At 39.6% G+C, this 21,176-nt stretch overlaps 1 protein-coding gene across 2 annotated transcripts in view; it reads right to left on the bottom strand.

Moving 5' to 3' along the window:
- The window catches only part of LOC117361329 (fibrinogen-like protein 1-like protein), a 66,162-nt gene that overhangs the window by 18,816 nt on the left and 26,170 nt on the right, over window positions 1–21,176 (bottom strand). The window lies entirely within an intron of this gene.

The following is a 21,176-nucleotide window of genomic DNA, read 5'->3' as shown; positions in this document are numbered from 1 at the left end:
GCCATTAGCCTTGTCCGATCATTGTCCTATTTGGTTGGATATATCCTGGACTGCTCCCCCCAAGGGGGACTTCCGGTGGAGATTTCCCTCCTATCTGGCCGATGACCCATCTTTCCAAAAATATTTACAAACTAACTGGGAAGAATTCTTAGCAACTAATGGGCAACATGTACAAACCCCGGACCTATTTTGGGACACGGCCAAGGCGGTACTTAGAGGGGTGATAATATCGTATGTATCAGCACGCCGCAAGAGAATCGCCCACGGTATTATTAGACTGGAAAAGCGATATACACAATTGAAAGCCAAATTCCTTCACAACCCGTCGCGTCAGCTCAGTGAGGACATGAACTCAGCACAAGTAGCCTTGAATGCATTATTACACGAACGGATCAAGCGTTCTTTGTTCTACAGAAAATATAGGTTTTACCGCTATGGTAATAGAACCGGCAGATTGCTAGCCACACTAACTAAACACTGGCAGGATGGCCGATATATACCCCGAGTGAAGTCTGGGACGCACACTTACCATACAACACCATCCGACATAGCTGAAGCGTTTTACAAACACTTTTCGAACTTCTATGCTAGTCATACGACAACTATGGGCCCCGATGTTCTAGATTATTTGGAAGACGCGGGTATGCCTAAATTCACTGACCTGCAGAGATCAACCTTAAACAGACCCATCCAGGGCACAGAGATACAAAGAGCAATCACACAACTAAAATCGTACACTGCCCCGGGACCAGATGGGTTTTCCACAGAATTTTATAAAACAATGTCTCTGCAGGTGTGTGAACCTCTCCTGGGATATTTTGTGGTGGCGCTGGAGAAGGGCCGCTTTCCTTTGCATGCCAATGCGGCCACCATAACCTTAATACCGAAACCAGGCAAACCTACAGACGAAGTAGACTCCTATCGTCCGATATCCCTCCTGAATGTCGATATAAAAATACTGGCCCGCCTATTGGCAAATCGATTGTCTCCACTCCTGCCATTAGTGATTTCCCAGGCTCAGGCAGGGTTTGTCCAAGGCCGCCATTCGGTGGTGAATGTTAGAAGGGTGTTGCTGGCAATGTCCAGAGCCCAACAAGCGTCCAACCCGGGCATATTGGTCAGTCTAGACGCTGCAAAGGCCTTTGACCAGGTTGATTGGACATACTTATTTAAGGTACTGGAATACATGGGAATAGGGGGTTGGTTTGAGTCTTCCTTGCGGGTGTTATATGCATCTCCAACAGCGTCCCTCTTGGTCAATGGTTTCTTGACACAGCCATTCAATATTGGTAGGGGCACACGTCAGGGATGTCCACTATCCCCGCTGCTATTCCTACTTTATCTAGACCCTCTCCTACGAACTTTATTAAAGGATGATATTATGGTTGGGCTGAGGGAGGGCTCATCTCAGATAAGAGTACTGGCATTTGCCGATGACATCTTACTTACACTCGCTCAGCCACACAGTTCCTTGAAGCGTGCCTTGGAGATATTGGATGAATTCCACATATATTCCGGCCTGACATTAAACAAACAGAAATCTCTAGTGCTTCCATTACAACCCTCACTGTGTGAATCATGGCCTGACCCCTTCCCTTTAGTATGGGCCCCAACATCTATTCGATACTTGGGAATCCGTATACCGAGAGATCTGGCAACACTCTATTCCCTTAACGTTCACCCACTGCTTACCCACACCACACAACGGTTGCAGGCATGGAGATCCTACCCACTGACACTAATGGGCAGGATTGCGTTATACAACATGATGATGATCCCACAGTGGCTGTATGTTCTACAAACTTTGCCCATTTATTTGCTACACAAACATATCCGGCTTCATCATCGTGCATTGTCTCACTTTTTATGGCGAGGCAGGAGATCCCGAATCCCCCTAGGCAATTTAACTTTGCCTATCTCTCAAGGGGGTCTGGGTCTCTTGCACTTGGGGAGGTTTAATGAGGCTTGTTTAATGCGGCACTTGAATGACTGGTTTTGTGGGACATCTCACTTCTCAGCCACGAGGGTGGAGTGTTTGGCACATGCCCCCTATCATTTTAGTTATATGTTACATGTCAAATGCCTTCCCAAACGGGACGCCGATTATGGGGATGTGTTTCTCCTACCCCTGCGTAGACTTTGGAGGAATCTCTGCCGGCGATTAGCCGTCCGACCTAATGTGACTCCATATCTACCGGTGGCTGGTAATGGAGATTTTCCCCCAGGTATGGATATGGGCGCCCAGACCTGGTGGAGAGGGAGGGGGCTATTTTATTTATTCCATGTACTGCAATCTAATGGACAATTACAATCTTTTCAAATGCTATGTGATTCATCCGTACTAACACCGGCGGATTGGTTCAAACACAGGCAGCTCCATCACTATGTCACTACCTTGTCAGAAGCGGCCTTATCTGACTCTATCCGAGACCACCTATCGGAAGCCATCTGCCTAACGGCACAAGAACCTGTACCACTACGAACCCACCATAGATTTTTACAAGAATTGGCTGGAGAATTGGACTATGCTTTATTGGCATCGCAATGGACACAAGATTTGCAGATTACTATTTCAGTGGACATACTGAAACGGAGCTTTTCAATGGGCATGAAACTTCAGCTGTCAGTAGCAGAAAGGGAACGATACTACAAGTTTCTAGTCCGGGCATATTTTGCTCCTGTTCGGGCATTTCGGGCACGTATCAGTCCTACTGATTGTTGTTTGAAGTGTATGGCCCCGAGAGCCTCTTTGGGTCATATGTTCTGGCACTGTCCGGGCATTCAGGCATACTGGAAACGTATCTGCCTACATGTACAATCTATCTGGAAATGCACTTGGATACCTACCAATACGTATTTATTCACGTTAAAGCTTACTATGAAGCCCATTCGACCGGGTGCAGCGGCGTTTGCCAGAAAGGCTATCTTCGTGGGACTTAAAACTATACTTCAATGCTGGTTGTCACCACATACCCCAACAGTTTCCCACTGGCGCACGCAAATGATCCAGTTGGCAGGTTATGAGCGATTATCCATTACAGACATGAACTCTAAGGCTGGTGTTTTGTACCTACGCTGTTGGATACCATTCTGTTCTACGCTAACACCGGTTGTACGCAGTAGATTGTTGAATTGACCTAACTGTTAGAGGCTGTTCCCACGGGGGGGTGGGAGGGTGGGAAGGTGGGGGGGGGAGTTTGAAGGGGGTTGGCAGGGGTTGGGGGTTGGTGATGGGACCTATTGGGTACAGTTGTGATGTTTAGGTAAACTGCTTGATGATCTGGCTGATCTTGTCTCTATGTACATGTAAAACCTAATAAAACTGTTTTAAACATAAAATCTTTGGGGAAAAACAAAAGACTAAAGGAAGATCCACAGACATCAACATCTATAGATGCATTGGATGTAATTGATGTTATAGACAAACTGGAAAACATAAGTTTAACTCTGGTGGAGATAAGAAGGGAAATGAATCATATGAACAGCAAAATGGATATAATTACCAACAGAATTGATAAAATGGAAAACAGAATAGAAAAATTAGAACAAACACAACAAGAAAATAAAGAGGATCATAAAATGTTAAAAGAAATACAGAAGAAGATGATAGATCTTGAAAATCATTCTAGAAAACAGAATTTGAGATTTATAGGATTAAAAGAAGGAAGTGAAAGAAAAAATATGATTTCTTTCCTAGAAGAAATTCTACCATAGATTCTTCCACTCAGGATAAAAACATCAATAGAAATAGAAAAAGCCCATAGAATTGGAGCAAAAAAATCCCAAAACCAAGGTAAGCCAAGAATAGTTATATTCAAAGTAATGAGGTTCCAAAATGTTCTGGATATTTTAAAAGCGGCTAGAGAAGTACAAAATATTGTGTATAAAGATTCTAAATTGATCTTCATTCTGGATTTGGCCAAGGAATCTGTTCAAATAAGGCAAAACGTTTTACAGCTAAGACAACCGTTAAAAGAAATAGGTGCAAAATATGGATTATTCTATCCAGCACAAATGAAAATCATCTATAAAGATAAAATTCATTTATTCGAAGACCCAGAAAAACTTAAGGAGTTCCTATCTTCTCAAGAAACACCCATGAACTAAGAATTAAAATGCTGGTAAGAAAAAAAATTTAGGTTGAAAAATATAAAAAATTCAGAACTATAGAAATAAATGAATATATATATTAAGATTTATTTTTAACTCTTATAACTGACTTTTAACTGAAATAGAACTGATGGAATTAGAAACTTTTTGAAACAAGAGAAGATTCTAAGTTTAAACATAAATACCTGGTGATGTAATTAAATTATTCAAGAATATGCTGACATCTGAAGAATCTAGGGATGGAATCATAAGATCTTCTGATTCTGAAGCCTTCACTTGATCTGTGTTGGAGTTTGGAGGCAGGGGAGACATGTTGAATGGAAGGAGGATGTTCTTTGTGTAGCCATCCATGAGAAAAAGGTCAGAGGAAAGATCGCTGCAGCTGCCCGGCTGGCTTGGAAGAGGGACGATGCATCTGATAGGGCCGTGATCCTTGGAGATTGGCTGCGCGGCTTGGAATAAATCCACCGCTGCAGCGCGCTCAATTGTCAGCGAGCAGATCAGAGATGGGGCCGGGGCAGCTGAGAGATTAGACGAGCAAGACCGGGATGGAGGATGGCTGTTTTGTAGCACTTGGTTACCAGATTTGTGTTCCTTCCGGTGAGGCCTGTGGAATGTCAGAGAGAAAACTCGTTGGTTTGTTTACAGCGCATTGATCCTGGTCACTTCCGGTTCCAGGTTGGAGTGGAGGAATCGTTGAGGTAATCCCCTTATGTCAAGCTGATTCTACCCCGCTAGCTTGGAGAGGTGAGAGTGGCGGTTGAAGGGATCGATTGGATCTTGGTCTGGGAAGTTCAAGGTGGATTCAGTGTCGACACACAGCTGTTGTTGTGTGAACAGATATTGCCTTAGAAGACATCACTCTGTTGGATTGGCAGGGAGATTTGATTTGGTGACATGCAGCTCTGCTTTTGCACACATCCTCTCTCCAGAGGTAGAACTGAAGTGACAATTTGATTCAATAGCATACTCTTGATTTTAGTAATAAGAAAATATATTAACAGAATTAAATTTATTGTTTTGGATGGATTCTAAATTATACTTTATTACATATATAAATATATAGATATATTTATAATTCATTTCTTCAAATGAATAGATAACATGAGATGAATGAATGGTTGAGTATGAAGTTATATAGATTACATAATAAATTGTGTGAAGGAAGAATGAAATATTATAATATATTCAATTTTTATTTTATAATATATTTTATTATATAATTGTTTTACTAAAATAAATAGATAAAATGAAAAGAAAGATTGGTTAAAACTAATTATATATGAAATATTTAATAGATTGAATGAAGGATTGCATAAATTTTTATAAATTAATGAAATGGAATTCCTAGTTCATTGAGATTTAAAGCATTATAATATTGTAGTACACTTATGGTTTAAAATTAATTCAAAAATTATTAAGGGAAAGTGTAAAGGAAATTCTAATATATTTTTGATATTTAGATTGATATTAATAATATAATAAATTTTAATTTATACATTTATTTATGGAATTGAATTAATGTAGTTTTTATGTAATGGGATAGGGGAGTAATTAAAGGAGGGTTTAATTATATGGATTGATCAATTTTTTATAGTGAAGAGAAATAGTAAAGTAAGATGTTTGGGGGAGGAGGAGGTAGCTGGTCTGATCTTATGCCTTTAAGTTATTGTAATATAAGGAGGGGAGGGTTATGGGAGGGGGAAGGGAAGGGATTTTGCAATCTTATACAGATAAAATTTAATGAATCAAGGGTAAGGGGGATGTTTCTTATTGTAATTTAAGGGAAAAGAGTTTTACACAGAAAAATTATAAAAAGATCATGTTTCTGTTGAAGTTCATGTGTTATAGGAATAAATATTTTAATGGAGCTTAAATTATTCTCATTAAACGTTAATGGCCTCAACCATCCAATAAAAAGGAAGAAAACACTTTTGTTTTTAAAACAGCAAAACATAAATTATATGTTATATCCAAGAGAATCGTTTATCAGCTTTAGAGTCTAAAAAGCTAGAAGGAGATTGGGTAAAACATTGTTTCTTTGCCCCTGCTGTGAAAAAAAAGCAGGTGTAGCAATATTAGTACATAAAAAATGTAATGCTATGTTTAAATTGATTGCTGCTGATCCTGTAGGGAGATGGATACATGTAGAAATGAGCATGGGAAATACTACCTTGGCACTTTTCAATGTATACGCACCTAATTCGAATCAGATTGAATTTTTAAAATCTCTACATCCATTGTTGTTACCACTGGCTGCTTCTAATTTAGTTGTGGCAGGGGATTTTAATGCTGTTATGGATCCTTTAATGGATAAAAAACCTAGCAGAATTATGAAATCATTAGGATTGGATAATTTGGTACAAAATTGTGACTTGAAAGATATATGGCGAATATTTCATTTTAATGAACGAGAATTTTCATTTTGCTCCCATGTTCACAAATCATTTTCAAGAATAGACTATATATTTGCTTCAAATGCATTAATTCAGCAAGTAACACAAGCCTCCATTGATCCAATTATTTTATCTGATCATGGTGGGGAGTGGATTAAAATTAAAATAACTGACCAAGAAGATAGTAGACCTGTATGGAGATTTGATAATACATTGCTGGTGGAACCAAATTTTATAGAGGAAATACAGTTGAAAATAAATGATTCTTTTCAAATTAATAATGTGGAAGATATCTCTATGGAAACATTGTGGGATGCTTTTAAGGCATCCATGAGAGGTCAAATTATTTCTTTTTCGGCATACATTAAAAAACAAATTAAAAAATAATTTTATAGTTTGGAACAAGATATAAAGATATTATAATCAAAACTGATTGACAAATGGGAGTATTCTACATTACAAGATCTCTTGAAAGCTAAAGGGAAGTTTAATGAGATTTCTTCTAAAATGATAAGAAAAGATTTATTTTCTCAACAGGCATTGTATGATGCAAATTCAAATAAGGCAGGAAGATTACTGGCAAATTATTTAAAAGCAAAAAAACGAAAACCAAAAGTAGTGGCAATAAAAGATGAAAAAGGAAATTCTTTTACACAAATTAGTCCTATTTTAAAACAATTTTTACATTTTTATAAAAATCTGTATTCTTCTGAGCCTTATTTAGATACAGAAAAGGATGGATTGGAATTTTTAAATTTAATTAAGGGGCCGAAAATTCCTGAGCATATAAAAGAAAGCTTAGAAAAGCCAATATCAATAAAAGAATTACAAGCAGCATTGAAGTCCCTTAGAGTTGGATCCGCTCCAGGTGGAGATGGTTTTACAGTAGAGTTCTACAAATCATTCCAAATTACCCTATTACCATATTTGTTAAATTTATATCAGACTCAACTATCTAAAGGTTGTATTACGGGTACCATGGCGGAATCATTAACTATAGTCTTGCCAAAGCCAAATAAAGATCCCACACTGGTTTCAAACTACAGGTCTATTTCTTTAATTAATATTGATGGAAAACTTTTAGCTAAAACATTGGCGATACTTTTGGTTAAAGCTCTCCCTTTTATTATTGGAATGCACCAATCAGGATTTGTTGCTCAAAGACATTCTTCTAACAGGATTTATACAAATGATTCAAACATTGTATAGCTCCCGTGTTGCTAAACTGGACATTAATAATAATTTTTCAGACGGTTTTAGATTGCAGAGAGAGGTTAGACAAGGCTATTCCTTATCTCCTTTGCTTTTTGATATTGTATTGGAACCCTTGTTATTAGCGATTCAGCAAGAGAAGGAGATACAGGGTGTTCCTTATAGAAATCGTGAATATAAGGTCTCTGCTTATGCGGATGATATTTTGCTCTATTTGAAAAATCCTGAGACAACCATTCCTTGCTTACTTGAACTGATTGAAAAATTTGGAAAATTTTCAGGTTATAAGACAAATTGGAGTAAATCAGAAATTCTTCCACTTAATGTCCACTGTACAAAAGGATTATTTGATTCATTTTCCTTTCTTTGGAAGGAGGGCGGAATAAAATATTTAGGCAGTTGGATTAAAAATACACTAGAAGAAACAATGAAAATAAATGAAAAATCTTTATTACAGAAGGTAACAGAAATGTGTGAGCATTGGAATCCTTTACATCTTTCGTGGTGGGGGAGAGTCTAAACTATTAAAATGATGATTTTGCCTGTGGTTTGTTATCAGATGGGTATGTTGCCGGTTTATTTTCAAGGGTCCTTTTATAAAAAATTAAATAGCATTCTTATAAAATTTATTTGGCTGGGTAAAACTCCTAGAGTTGCTTTGGTATCTTTACAAAGGCCAATTTCAGAGGGAGGGGTAAATTTTCCCAATTTTTATAGGTATCATCAATCCTATATTTTGCGCCAGGGTATGTATTGGGTCCTCCCAGAGCTCATGGAAAAATTCCCAGACTGGATGTGGTTAGAATGGCAACTCATGTCTCCAATGCGCCTTTGTTATGTGCTCAGTATCAAAATGCCTTGGTATAGTAAAGATAATAGAATATTAGCTGATACATGGAAAACACTGCGTTATGTAAGTAATTTAACAACTATTCCAATTTATAAATCTACAAATCAATCATTATGGCTAAACTCCAAGATTCAAATAGTCGGAGAAAAGGTCGCCTGGAAGCATTGGATGAAAGCAGGAATACGTTTATTGGATGATGTTATCTTTAATGGTAAAATGCTTTAGTTTTCACAGTTGCAACATAAATTTGGCATCAATAAATCAGAAAGTTTTAAATGGTTGCAATTGAAGCAGGCCATTCAGGCAGGGTTCCCTGAATGGAAAAACCTTAATGATCAATATAGTATGGAGTTCTTATGCTTTCAGGCGGACTTCCTGGGTCACCAGGCTGCCCAATGGTATAAATTGTTAACTGAACTTATTAAAAAGAAACCAAACACTGGTCTGAGAGACATTTGGAGCATAGAGATTAAACATCAAATTTCTGTGTCTAAATGGACACAAATTTGGACTTGGAGGATGAGATGTACAATGTCAGCATCTATGAGACAAACATGTTTTTTTCTGTTACATAGAGCATTATGGACCCCTGTTCGATTACAAAAATTGGATAGCTCTAAGTCTAATAAATGTTGGCACTGTCATTTTGAAGCAGGGACTTTAGATCATTTGTTATTCTATTGTCCATATGTTATAGCTTTTTGGAAATCAATTTGGGACCAAATTAATTGTTTATTAGATAATCCAGTGGCATTGTCATATGATACTGTGCTGTTCGGTATGGCAATGAGAGCAAAAAGTCAGATTTCTTCAAATAATAACAAATTATTACTTATAATGACTTGGGCTGCCATTCAACAAATTACTTATAACTGGAAGAACTGGAGTAGACTAAATTATAATTTTTGGTGGAATTCTCTATGTCATATATATAAAATGGAAAGATCTATTGCAATACAGAAAGGGTGTTTTAAGAAATTTCAAGATGTGTGGGAGCCATTAACAAAATATTGTACTGATTAGAGGACATCTTTGTCCTTGAATTTACAAGTTCAATTGTGAGGACAGGAAGGAGGGTAATTTATTATTACAAATTGTACAAGGTATTTGATTATATGATAAGAAAGAGAGGGAAGGGTGGGTGATATGAGCACATTATTTGTACCATTGATGATTAAGTGATATATTTGTTGTTAATTTGTTTGAATATATTGTCACACTTATTGTAAGTTTGAAAATGAATAAAGATTTTTTTTAAAAAATGGAATCAATTCGAATCGATTCACCTGAAGTGAATCGGTGAATCGATTTGAATTGGAAATCAGGCAGCACTAGTGGGGAGAAGGAAAGGACATCCCAGACCATGGAGACCCCCTTGGGCCCAAGGCAGTTGCCATGTTTGTTCCCTCTCCCCCTCCAAACGCTGGCCCTGGCAACCTTTACTGAATGTAAAATTGGGCATGCAAATTTCTAGAATCATTACGCAGATAGTGGGCACTCCTTTGGAAAGGATCAGTGAAAGACATTTCATTGCAAACAACAACCCATTCCTACCACAATACATTTTTCCTTCTCTTGATGCTATTTTGAGCTGAAGTATTCCTGGTAGTAACATCTGAAAAATAAATGTGATGATCTTATCTTTTCCTTTGTTTTACTGTTTCTAGTAGAGAAATAAGTGAAAGTGCTGTTGTTTGGGCCTGTCTTTGTAAAGGGTTATCTTGACATTCTAATGAGAAACTAAGGGTAGATTTAAGAGCACAACCTTTTAACAATAAACGAAAAGATAACAAAGACCAAACCTCTTATCTTTAGAAGATAAACTGAAAACAATGTGCAGTGTAATACGGAATGTGGGAAGATGAGGAATAGTGGAGAAAGTGTGACAAAATAGATTGATGCTTATAGTGCCGACTAGGACACATTTCTATTGAATCCAGACACTTTACAGGCAGCTTCAAGCCCATTTGGGGATTTTAAACAAACATTGCCATTTGACATAATTTAAGAATTCTGTTCCTCCTTAGGCAAGCAGGACTCGGCATCCTGCAACCTCAGGAAAGGAGCCAACTTTCCAAAATGATTGAGGGTGCAATATTTAACCTAGGGAATGTTCCCTTGTCCCGGTCATAGAGTTTGCTCAATTCTGGGGGTGCTCAAGCGCCCATGTCACCCACAGGGCTGCCGCCTAAATTGGCAGCCGGAAAATGGAGGCAGTGGGATGAAAAGGAAGCTGAGCAGAGCTGATTCAGAGCCAATCTGGAAACACCGAGGGGATAAATGAGACATGGAGGAAAGAGTTTGATGGAATAACTCAGCATCAGGAATCCATCACACATACTGCAAGGCTGTTCTATGGCTGGACCCGTGCCAGCTCTATCATCCTGCTCTTAGGCGACTACAAGCAACTCCCTGTACTCAGCTAAAGCCTGTCCTTTTCAATGACCTTGTGAGATTTGGTTGAATAACTCAGAAGCACAAAGAAGCATTCTGTATTTCCCCTTTTTTTCAGTCTGTAAATATTAAAATGCAAGTGTGTTCTGATAGCTTGATTTTGATCTCTATACTATTCTCTATAAAAGGACAGTGAAACAAAATTTTACAGTCTAGCTTAATTTGTTTTGAAAATCACGGAACAATAAAATATGCAAATATATAATTCAGATTTTTTAAAAATAACTAGTATTGTTTGGTCATAAGGAAAGCATTAATCAACAGTGAAAATCCCCCTGTTTCCTAGGCTCTTCGATTATGCCTATTTCTGTATAAACATGAAAGTATGTGCATTTTACAGCAATCAACATACTTCTCTCCGCATTTTGCAAGGTAATCCCTGGGAGGGGGGGGGGTTAACGGCAGACAATAGAATAAACATAGCTTTGATTATACACAGAAAGTACCTGCAAATCTCTGTGCCTAATTTTCCTATGGCAATCATCTAAGGAAAATTAATACTATCATTTTTTATTGGTGCAAGTCCTGTGGAATTTGCCCCAAAGTGCTCAGTTTTGATTTGCCACGATATCATTTTTACAACTGGTAGATACACTTTGTAACAAAAACAAAAAAACCCCAAGCCAGCCAGTTTTTCAAGCTGACATTCTCCATGGTAATCACAAAAAGTACTACATTTCTCCCTCCATATTCGCGGTTTCGATTATTCGCGGTTTTTAGCTTGCTGGCTCCTCCCCCCCCCCCCAATTATGTCAGCTTGATTAGAGAAATCGCTGTCCAAGCATTTACTGAGAAAATTGCCAATTCCCGGCACTTTCTTCACCGTTGTTTTGCCTCTCCTTCAGGAACAGGCCAGGTCTCCCACCATGTTATTCGCGGTTTCACCATATTCACAATGGTTTTTAATAGAAAACAGTGAATAACATATGAAAAAGTTATTTGCAGTTTTTCTGTATTTGCGGTTCTGTTAATCCCCTATCAAAGCGAATACGGAGGGAGAAGTGTACAGTCAGATCTTGCTAAGGGACAAAAGCTGAAATGTGATTACCATACAATGACCCTTTCATCACCTCATAAACAAATTCAAGAGAAATATTGTTACGACAGTATGAATTTACTTCTGGTCACTCTTCTTCACTGGACCACTTTCTTTTCTGGCCTGCTCTAGCTTCATTGGAACTGGCATCTGTTGGATCTAGCAGGCTATGGTGCCAACACCCTTCATTAACAACTACCTGGGGTTTTGCCCCTATTTTATCTCTCTTCCACTCCCCCCCCCCCCCGCCCCACAAGTAATTCCACACTGCAATTACAGTGACAATACTCAACAAGTGGTTCAAAACTATAGCTCTCTCTGGCTAATGTAGATTCCTAGACCACTCACTACCGGGTAAGTCTATAAAGTGAAGTGAAGGCATAACCTAGTGGTTAGAGTGCTGCCTCAGCACCCTGAGGTTGTGGGTTCAATCCCAGTGCTGCTCCCGGTGACCCTGGGCAAGTCACTTAACAGTCTATTGGCCCAGGTACCATAGGAGACTGTGAGCTCACTGGGACAGATAGGGAAAATACTTACCTAACTACGTTCCGAGCCCAATGCGTAGCGGCAGCCATAAACGCAAGCAAGATGCTAGGAATTATTTTTAAAAAAGGGATGGTTAACATGACTAAGAATGTTATAAAGCCTCAGTATCACTCCATGATGTGACCTCACCTGGAGTATTGCATTGAATTCTGGTCTCCTTATCTTAAGAAAGATATAGTGGCGTTAGAAAAGGTTCAAAGAGCGGCCATTGCGGTGTTTTTCTAAGTAGGTGCTTGTTATGTGACTCATGGAAGTTACTGCATTTTTGGAATGGTAGAATTGCTCTATATGCACTGATTGACATTTATAGTGTTTTGTATTACTTCAGAGTATGTTTGACACTGGATTTTGGATTTATTTAAGCATTTATATACCACTTCCCTGAAGAAGCCCTTTCTGGAAACGTCAATTGCTCCTCCTAAACTTACTTGCTCCACTTCATCACTGACGCTGAAACCGTGGATTGAAGACAAAGTTTTATTTTATTTTTCTTTCCAGCTTATGATTTATCTTATCTATTGTTTTGCCTTTTGTCTTTGTTTTGTTCTATTTCTATCATTTAAATTTCTCCAGAATTCTACTGTTCAACGGCTCCCCCTTCTGCTTCTATTCCTTTCTCTCCTCTCTTCTACCTTCCAAAGTATTTAGATCAATGCTGTCTTGTTAAAATGTTTATTTTATTTTTATTTTTCCTCTAACTCTACTTTTCACTTCTCTATTACCCTCCAGGTACTTTAGTTAGATTGTGAGCCTTCGGGACAGTAAGGGAATTTTTCAAGTACCTTTCTTATTTCTAATCTTAATGTATATTTTCTGTAAACCGCTTAGAACCTAACGGATGTAGCGGTATATAAGAAATAAATTACATTACATTACATTTATAGCCTAAGTGGTTTACATTCAAGTACTCAAGCATTTTCCCCTATCTGTCCTGGTGGCAATGGGGGATTAAGTGACTTGCCAGGGTCACAAGGAGCACCACAGGAATTGAACCCACAACCTCAGGGTACTGAGGCTGTAGCTCTAACCACTGTGCCAGACACTCCCCACAATACATTAGTTTCTTTTATTTCGCCAATACTTTGTGGCTCTAGGCGGATTACAAAAGGAAGAGATTCTGGTCATTTCCAGAAGATTACAGGGAAGCTATTGGTTGGAACATTTGGAGTCTGGTGATGGAGTGAGGATATTGGTTGTATCAGGAGTTTGGCTTGACATATTTCTTGAACAACCTGGTTTTTATTTCCCTCCTGAAGGTTCTGTAGCGTGGTGCTGAAATCGATAGATTGGAGATGTGGCTGTCTAGTTTCGCTGCTTGTGTGGAGAGTACTCCGCCATTTATTTTTTTATGCTGAATGCCTTTGATTGGGGGGTGGATGAAGGGTGTCTGAGTTCTCCTTGGTCTGGAAGAGTTGTTCCAAGTTAGAACATAAGAAGCGCCATCTCCGGATCAGACCCTCAGTCCATCAAATCCGGCGATCCGCACTCGCGGAGGCCCCGCCAGGTGTACACCTGGTGTAATTATTTGTCTCACTACTGCAAACTCAATGGTAACAAGTTCCACTAATGATAAAATAACAAACCAAATGAACTTGTGATACACTTGACTGCGACAATCAAAGTGAACTTTTTTTTGTGTATGAAACCCTCAGATTCCTGCACTGTTCAATACTATCATTGAAACAGCTAATGGCAGGTATAAAGTATTTCTTTCATTGGGTTATCAAACAGATTTTTGTTTTCTGTGCGGCTATGAAATATAATAACCAAACAAATAAATAAATAAATAAATAACTAGCGACACTTATCTTTATCAAGTCGCTGTGTTTGTGGCAATAATGCCTGGCCTGTGCACCAAAAATGGCCCGACGGGACCCGTTTCGCCGATTAAGGCTTCTTCGGGGGTCAAGAAGTTCAGGCTGTAAAAAAGATTAAGAACATACACTATTACGTTCTGCTCTGAAATTAACAAATTTTTAATTATAAATTATATATATGTACTCACTGTGAACAGCTCGACTTGCAGTTTGCAAATTGAAAAAATGGTGCCAGCAAACTGCCGAATTTGCGCATGCTCTTATTAGGCTAAATTTCATGACGTCACTGTTTGATCTCAACCTTGCTCAGGGATTGTTTTTTTAACAGAATTAAATTTCTGATTCTTCTCTATCTGTTGTGCATAACTCTTCCTCGCCATGACCTTTCCACCTCGCCCCCTAATTCCAAGGCCCGAAACTAATTATACTTTCCACCTTGAATCTCATGTACTGACATAATGTATCTTTATTGTAACCCACCTGTATCCCTTACACTGACAAAATGCACCTTGATAGTAAACCACTTGTATTGTAACCCACTTGTATCCCATGTACTGACAAAATGAATCTTTACTGTAACCCACTGGCATCCCATGTACTGACTAAATGTATCTTTATTGTAAACCGTTTCTATCCCATGTACTGTCAAATGTATCTTTATTGTAAACCACTTCGAACTTCACGGTATATAAGAAATAAATTATTATTATTATTATTAGTGTATATTCCACATATGTGTTAATGTAAAAGACTTAACAAAAAAAATTTTGAAAAGATTTTTAGAAAAAAGCATGCCAGTCGATCGTACTGTTAAGGCCCTCTGGTTTAAGTGTGTTTAAAGTGAATATCCACTGACATTCTTTTTGATGTAGTTGTCTTTGTCTATCACCACCTCTCATAAAAGATTCCACTTTATCTATGCAAAAGCATTTAAGATCTGTGAACTTATGCTGGAATTGGACACAATGTTCAACCAAAGGAGCCGTTAATTTTTTATGCTTTAAATTAGATTTATGTTCAGCTAGTCTGGTCCTAAACGGTCGGGTTGACATCCCGATGTACCATTTTGAACATGGACAAACTATTACATAAATAATGTGATCTGTGTTACATGTCAAAAAATGGCGAATTACAAATTTCTTGCCATTTGCTGGGTTCATGAATTCTTTTGTGGATACAGTTACCTCACAGAAACTACATTTCCCGCACCTGAAAAACCCTTCGGGTAATAACTTATCGTCTTTAAGGTGCTTCTGAGTTGTCATTGCGGGACATAAGATGTCTTTAAGATTTTTTTCTTGAGTGAATGTTATTCTTAAATCTGTTTCTTGGAATAAAGGATGATTGTCGCAGTCAAGTGTATCACAAGTTCGTTTGGTTTGTTGTTTTGTAATTATTTGTCACCCATATCCTTCTATGCCTCTCATAGGAGATGTGCATCTAGTTTGCTTTTGAAACCTAGGACGGTTGATTCCACAATAACCTCCTCTGGGAGAGCATTCCAGGTATCAACAAGCAGAACTTCCTGATATTTGTCCTGAACTTGTCCCCCCTTAGCTTCATTCCATGTCCTCTTGTCCGTATCGAATTGGACAATGTAAATAATTTTTTCTGCTCTATTTTGTCGATTCCTTTCAGTATTTTGAAGATCTCGATCATATCCCCTCGCAGTCTCCTTTTCTCAAGGGAGAATAATCCCAGTTTCTTAAGTCAATCCTCGTATTCCAGTTTCTCCATACCTTTTACTAGCTTCGTTGCTCATCTCTGCACCCTCTCCAGCAGTTTTATATCCTTCTTTAGGTTGGGGGACCAATGTTGGACGCAGTATTCCAAGTAGGGTCAGATCATTGCTCTAAAAAGCGGCATTATGACCCTCTCCAATCTATTCGTGATTCCCTTCTTTATCATGTCCAACATTCTATTTGCTTTCTTTGCTGCCGCCGCCGCACATTGTGCTGATGGTTTCAGGGTCCTATCTATCAGTACATCCAGGTCCTTTTCTTGTTCGCTCTTACCCAGAGTTGCACCTGACATTCTATACTCGTATTCCTTATTTTTTCTGCCTAAATGCATTACTTTGCATTTTTCCACATTAAACTTCATTTGCCATTTCTCTGCCCATTTCTCTAACTGGAGTTCCTCGCTATCCTTCTGCGATCTGATCGCCCGGCATAGCTTTGTGTCATCTGCAAACTTGAGTATTCAGGTAGGATGGGCCATTGCCATGTAGGGTTTTGAAAAGCACACTGTAGAATTTTAAAAGTATTCTTGCTTGTACCAGTAGCTAGTGTGTGTCTTGGTATGCAGCAGTGATATGGTTAAACTTCTTCAGAGAGTAGATCAGTCTGAGGGCTGTGCTTTGTACTGTTTGTAGTTGTTTTATCATGGTGGCAGGGCAGGATAGGTATATGATATTGCAGTAGTCTAATAGGCCTAGTATTAGTGCCTGGACCAGGAGTCTGAATTGTGTTCTATCAAATTTTTGGATTTGTCTTAGGTTTCGCAGGACTGCGAAGGTTTTCTGGACTGTTTTGTTGATATGTAGTTGCATGGTACAGCCTCTGTCTATTGTCACCCCTAGTATATTTAGGTGGGGTTATATGGGGTTTGAGATGGAGTTTATTTCAACACAAGTTATATTCAGGTATTGTAGCTATTCCCCTGTCCCTGTAGATCTTACCATTTTAAGTTTTGTACCTGATTCAATGGAGGGTTAAGTGACTTGTCAAAGATTTCAGGGACCAGCAGTGGCTTCCCCACTTCTCAACCTGCAGTTCTATTAGGTACTTCTAATACAGATAATTATCAATGGCTTCCTTTTATCAAGCCACGTTAGGTTTTTTTTTTATCGTCGGCCGCTGTGATAAAGGCTCCAATGCTCATAGAATTTATTTGAGCGTCAGAGCTTTTACCACAGCGACCAGTGATAAAAAAACAAACTAACATGGCTTGATAAAAAGGGGCCTATATTGCCTAATCTTTGATAATTGAACTCCTTCCTAAAGTCTGGCTGAACTGGATAGGTAAATTATTTTATGGTTGCCAGAAACCTCAAGATTTCTGTTAGAGTGCTGCTGTTTACATGGCCAACAGGAAGATGCTGGGAACGAAGGCTGACTGAAAGCCAAGTACTTGCATATATTTCCAAACTACTGTAAATATTTTTCAGATTTAATATGTTGCATTGTTTTGATTTCCTGGGTTACATAATTCCCTGAAGTGTATTACAGTGTGTATAATACCACCAGCAATAGAGATACTGGCTGGCTGTCAGTGAAGGGGCTTCCTTCCCCCTTGCCATGGATTCAGCATTTCTTCCTCTTCTGCCTTCCCCTACAGGTCCCAGTCCAAATGCATGACCTTGCATTCTTAACATTAAATCTTAGCTGTGAGGAGCACTCCTGGAATAAATAAGCACTGTCATGCTCTGCCTTACCACACTTCATACTGTCAGGCCCTATAATGTACTGTCAAGCTGTATTAGTTACCGCAACTCATAACACCACCACCCCATGCTGTGTGGGATCTTGTCCTGTCATATCCTATTAAGTATTGCCATGCTTTTTGACTACTATCATGCTCCCCTATGTATTGTCCTGCCATGCTTTACATTACTATACCTTGTAATGCTTTACCATGTATACCCTGTTATGTTTTATTATGTAAACTTATAACCCATTCTGAGCTCTTCTGGGAGGATGGGATATAAATCCAAATAAATAAGAGGAGGGTGGAGTGGAGTGCAGTAGAGTAGATGATCGGTGCTCATGAAGCATGCAGAGAAGAGCTCCCCTTGGGTGGAGACTGGGTGGAAATAAGGAAGAGAGAGGATGGAAGGGTGGGGGACCCACTGGTTTCTGATGAGTAGAACTTCACCTCCCGGAACAGGCACACCAGCCTGCAGTGTGACAGCCAGGTGGAAGTTTAGACTCAGCTTCATCGTCACCAGCTTTTTCATGGTTGTGGGGATAGCGGAGCATTAGTGGATCCATGAAACGCCAGGACTGGGACATGTCCACGGTGAATTGAGGTCAAAACGCCTGCCAGATTGGAAGCCCTCAGCCTAATACCAGCAGCCACCTAAGCACTCTGAAAAATCATGCTAGGCCTTTGTTCCCTCCCTCCTTCCCTGCACATGCTACGCCCAGTTCCCAGCTCTTGCAGTGTTGACAGCAGGAAGAAAAAGAAACTTCTACCACCGCCCCTTGATGGGGAAAAAGGGAAAGATGCTGGGCTATTTTAAGTTAGCTCTGGGGAGAGAAGGGACGAGAGGGGGCAATGCTGGACCAAAGATGGGGTAGAGGAGCCTGGAGAAAGAAATGATAGACCCAAAAATGTGTGTGGGGAGGGGGGGGAGAGAAAGGGGAGTGCTGGTGCCCCCCCTTACCATGCCACTGGGCTACAGTGAGTTTCAATGGCAACTTCAATGGTTGGGACCTAAGGACAGTACTGGGTGGACTGGGTCTATAGTTCAGAAAAAAAAGGCAATTCAGTCATGAAATTGTAATGCATGTAGTTACAAGGTAGACTAGATGTCATTTACTATGTACTCGGTGGCATAGTAAGGAGGTGCAGGTGGTGCGGACAGCCCCAGCCACCATCTTAGTGGGGGCACTGGCACTGCTGGTACCTCTTCTCCTCTCTACCCCACCGCATACCTCTTGATATGTTCACCGGTGCAAGCAGCATCTTCCACCACACACAGGCCTCGACTCCTTTCTGATGTCGCTTCCTGGTTGCATGACCAGGCTGTGACATCAGAGAGGATCCGAGGTCAGAGCAAGCAGAAGGTGAGAGATGCTGTTCGTACCAGTAAACATTTCAACAGGTATTTGGGGGGGGGGGGGGCACTCAAGCAGCAGTGGGGGCATGGCACGGCGATGTCAGGCACCACTGCCCTGGGTGCTTTCCTCCCTCACTGCGCCACTGAATGTACTTCAATGGATAAGAGAATTCTCATAGTTAAAATAAATGGCCCAAACTGGTACAGTTCTCCCTCCTTATTTGCGGTTTCAGCAATTGCGGTTTCGATTATTCACGGTTTTTAGCTTGCTGGCTCCTCCCCCCCAATTACATCAGCTTGCATAGAGAAATTGGCGATTCCCAGCACTTTCTTCACTGTGTTTTGCCTCTCCTTCAGGAACAGGCCAGGTCTCCCACCATGTTATTCGTGGTTTCACCCTATTCACGATGGCTTTTAATAGAAAACAGCGAATAACATCTGAAAAAATTATTTGCAGTTTTTCTGTATTTGCAATTCTGTTAATCCCCTATCACAGCGAATACGGAGGGAGAAGTGTATTCACTTCATCGTTATTAGCAGGAACAATTGAAGAGCACCAGAACAAATATATACACTTCTCCCTCCGTATTCATGGTTTCAGCACTCGCGGTTTCGATTATTCATGGTTTTTAGCTTGCTGGCTCCTCTCCCCATATGACATCAGCTTGCATAAGAGAAATCGCTGATTCCAAACATTTACAGAGAAAATCGCTGATTCCCAGAACTTTCTTCACCGTGTTTTGCCTCTCCTTCAGGAACAGGCCAGGTCTCCCACCATGTTATTTGCGGTTTCACCCTAATCACAATGGCTTTTAATAGAAAACAGCGAATAACATATGAAAAAGTTATTTGGTTTATTTTCTGTATTTGCGGTTCTGTTAATCCCCTATCACAGCGAAGACGGAGGGAGAAGTGTATTGTGAAAAAACAAACCAAAACACCATAACTGCTACCTGGTCCTGCCATCTGTTTAATGCAGGCCCTGCTAATTATCTGAAGTGCTCCGTCACGGATTTAGCTGTTGGGTCAATGTGTGCAGCTTTAAATGACATATGAGCAGTCCAACTTTTTGAAAGCACTATACCTACTGTAACTTCGAGTGTCCCCTAGTCTTTGTAATTTTTGAAGGAGTGAAAAATCAATCCACTTCTACCCGTTCTACTCCACTCAGGATTTTGTAAACTTCAATCATATCTCCCATCAGCCATCTCTTTTCCAAGCTGACGAGCCCTAACCTTTTTAGTGTTTCCTCATATGAGATGAGTTCCACCAGGACAGAGAGGGGAAAATGCTTGAGTACTTGAATGTAAACCACTTAGGCTATAAGTGGTATATAAATGCATAAATAAATCCAAAATCTAGTGTCAAACATACTCTGAAGTAATACAAAACACTATAAATGTCAATCAGTGCATATAGAGCAATTCTACCATTCCAAAAGTGCAGTAACTACCATGAGTCACATAACAAGCACCTACTTAGAAAAACATCGCAATGGGTACTAGATTATCACTATCGGAAAACTAAAGAAGCCAAATTAGTACAGATCTATTCTGCACAGTTAATGCTAACAGAAAACCATAAGAACATAAGAATTGCTGCTGCTGGGTCAGACTAGTGGTCCATCGTGTCCAGCAATCCGCTCCCATGGCGGCCCTTAGGTCAAAGACCAGTGCTCTAAATGAGCCCAGCCTCACCTGTGTACGTTCTGGTTCAGAAGGAACTTGTCTAACTTTGTCTTGAATCCCTGGAGGATATTTTCCCCTATAACAACCTCCGAAAGAGTGTTCCAGTTTTCTACCTCTCTCTGGGTGAAGAAGAATTTCCTTATGGAAATTTGTACGGAATCTATCCCCTTTTAACTTTAGAGAGTGCCCTCTCATTTTCTCTACCTTGGAGAGGGTGAACAACCTATCCTTATCTACTAAGTCTATTCCCTTCATTATCTTGAATGTTTTGATCATGTCCCCTC

This window comes from Geotrypetes seraphini, chromosome 5, assembly GCF_902459505.1.
Source record: "Geotrypetes seraphini chromosome 5, aGeoSer1.1, whole genome shotgun sequence".
NCBI classification, from domain to species: Eukaryota; Metazoa; Chordata; class Amphibia; order Gymnophiona; family Dermophiidae; genus Geotrypetes; species Geotrypetes seraphini.
This window is presented reverse-complemented; position numbering and strand designations above follow the sequence as displayed.